This window comes from Myotis brandtii, unplaced genomic scaffold (assembly GCF_000412655.1).
Source record: "Myotis brandtii unplaced genomic scaffold, ASM41265v1 scaffold1956, whole genome shotgun sequence".
Taxonomy (NCBI): domain Eukaryota; kingdom Metazoa; phylum Chordata; class Mammalia; order Chiroptera; family Vespertilionidae; genus Myotis; species Myotis brandtii.
This window is the reverse complement of record NW_005357294.1, coordinates 51,681-54,335: the sequence shown is the minus strand read 5'-3', so window position 1 is coordinate 54,335 and position 2,655 is coordinate 51,681. Positions and strand designations below refer to the sequence as shown.

Sequence of the window (2,655 nt, the reverse complement as noted above, 5' to 3'; positions counted from 1 at the left end):
AGGGCCTGTGGGAGCTGGCACTGGAGGGTGGGTGTGGGCCCCGAGGCGTGAGGCCAGGCTGCAGGGCTGGTTGTCCCCCTGCCCTTTGGCTGCCACGCCCGCCCCTGTGCCTGCGAGTGTGGACTTCGTGGCAAGGTGATGAGAGAGGGCGCCCCCTGTGGTGCAGGTGGGGGAAGCCCAGCCCCAGCCCCACACCCTGCCGTGCGGCCGGGTGCCCAGCAGAGGGCGCTCTTGCCCCTCCTATCCCTCCGTCCCTCTTTTTTCTGGTGATTGATTGCCTAATTTCCTGTTTATGTGAAAGAAAGCAGATATCAAGTAATTTGCAGCAATAACCTGCTAATGCGGGGCCAGTATCGAAACTCCCCTGTTCATTTCAAGTGGCAGATAAAACACTAATACATAATTATCCTTGCAAATTGGATTGTTTTAAATAACCAAAAGGCTGCGGCCAGGAGAAGGCCAGCCCATCTCCCTGGAGTGGCTGTTGCGGTGTAATTGCCGCGTTCAATCAATTTCCCTGGCATTAGAGATTCCATCACAATCAACATTAAGCTTTATTCATTGTGATGGCTGAGAGCCGGGCCATTTCTCCTCTTTTTCTTAACTGGCAAAATTAATCAGGGAAAAGATTTTAAACATTTACCCGTGCGAAAGAGGTCAGCTCCGCCACTATATTGCTCAGCAGATAAGGGGCTAATAAAAAGAAAATTGAATTACTAATGATCACCAGGAACAGAGTGTATAAAACCTGGCAATCGCCGGTTCAGGGAAAGGGAGAATCAATTTTCCTGGGACAAGGTGTGCTCATTTTTTATTTTGGCGCATATTATCAGCAGTTTAATTTGAGAGCGCATAAACAGGAGGAAACAGTTAGGGAATAATGAGCCCGGAGGTGTAGCGTGCTGCAGGATATATGCTGTACACAATTTATTTGGCACAACAGATAATCGCTTTAATTGAATTCAAAACTGCATTGTTCAGCAGGCTGGGGCCGCAGGCGCCTGGGGACGGAGTGGTGAGGGTTCCCCGCCTCCTCGCTCCCCTCCTTGCTCCCCGCCCTCCCGCGGCCTGGCTCTGTGGGCTCAGAGGGCTCGGTCAGACTTTGACTGGGTGGGGGCCCTGGGCCACCATGTGCTAAGGGAGCTGAGGGCCTCGGTTTCACTCTGCCCTCAGCTGTCCATGGGCGGCTGGGGGGCGGGAGAGGGTGCCTGAGGAACGGCCGGGAGCGCTTGCTGATGGCTGCACGGGGACCCCGTGGGGCCTGTCTCGGGTGGGCAGGCGCTGGAGGAGGCAGGAGAGGAGAGAGCCTTTCCTAGACCTCAGCAGTGGTTTCCAATTTACCGCCCGTGTAATTGCGGCAATTAGCAACCCAGCCAGGGGTGCTCACGGCCTCAGGGCCCCCACGTGGGAGCGACTCTCTCAGTGCAGCGCCCGGGGGTTCAGGGCCAGCTCCCAGATGCCGCCTCCTCTGGCCTCGCTGGGCCCAGTGCTGTCCCTGGGCACCCTGATGGCATAGGCTGCACCTGTGCCCCTGAGCCTGGCTCCCAAAGGCAGAGAGGGTGCTGCCCAGCTCCCGCACCAGGCCGGTCGGAGAGCTGTGTCCCTGCCTGCTCCGTGGGGCTGGCAGCCCACCGACCCCTGGGCCCCAGGCTCGGGGCTTCATGGTGACAGCAGGTCACGCGATTCCTCCAGCAGTGGGCAGCGTGTGCTGTGGCGGCCAAGGAGAAGCCATGGTGGGCGGTGGGTCGTCAGCTCCCAGAAGTCGCTGGGGTGGGAGGTCCCATGCCCACCTGCCCCAGACAGTGGACACCTGGCCATAGCCCAGCCGTGGGCAAACTACGGCCCGCGGGCCGGATCTGGCCCGTTTGAAATGAATAAAACTAAAAAAAAAAAAAAGACCGTACCCTTTTATGTAATGATGTTTGCTTTGAATTTATATTAGTTCACACAAACACTCCATCCATGCTTTTGTTCCGGCCCTCCGGTCCAGTTTAAGAACCCATTGTGGCCCTCAAGTCAAAAAGTTTGCCCACCCCTGCCATAGTCCCACCTCTTCTCCTTCCCCTGCCCGTCCCGAGCCGGGCTCTGCCTGCGAAGCCCCAGACTGCACAGTGTGGTGGGGGAGGGTGTGGGCCTGGCCAGCTGCTCACCACTGTGGGGCTGGGCTGTGGTGGACAGGAGGGCCCAGTGTTCATCTCTGACCAGCCCTGTCCCTCTCACAGGCTGCACAGCGATCCTGGCTGAGGCAGCAGCTGCACTCACTGGGGAGGCAGCCCAAGACCTGCGCTGGGCACTGGGCAGCCCTGTGTGTGGCCTGCACTGGCCTCAGGGCTTCAGGAGGGTCAGTGGGTGGAGGGAGCCTTGCCCTGGGTTCCCACAGAAAGGAGGCATTGCCTCACCGACGTGCTTTCCCAGGGTGCTGTGGGGCGGTCAGCAGCTGGGCTAACTGGCTCTGCGCGGTGGGAGCAGAGGCGCCTCGAGCTCAGCAGGGCCAGGGCCGAGCTCCCGGGAGTCCTGTCAGCTCCCACGGGTGCTGGGAAGCAGCCCGTCCTGCGCTCCTCCTGGGGCTTCCCAGGTGCTGGCCAGCCGGGCAGGAGCCTGTAGGCTGGTGCTGGCACCGCCCTGCCCCTTCCCTGGCTGTGACTGCCCGGGGGT

General features: G+C 59.6%; 1 protein-coding gene across 1 annotated transcript in view; it reads left to right on the top strand.

Moving 5' to 3' along the window:
* ZC3H3 (zinc finger CCCH-type containing 3) overlaps positions 1 to 2,655 on the top strand; it is a gene marked incomplete at its 5' end in the record, with an annotated part of 47,421 nt that overhangs the window by 3,295 nt on the left and 41,471 nt on the right. The gene's annotated exons all lie outside the window — the stretch shown is intronic.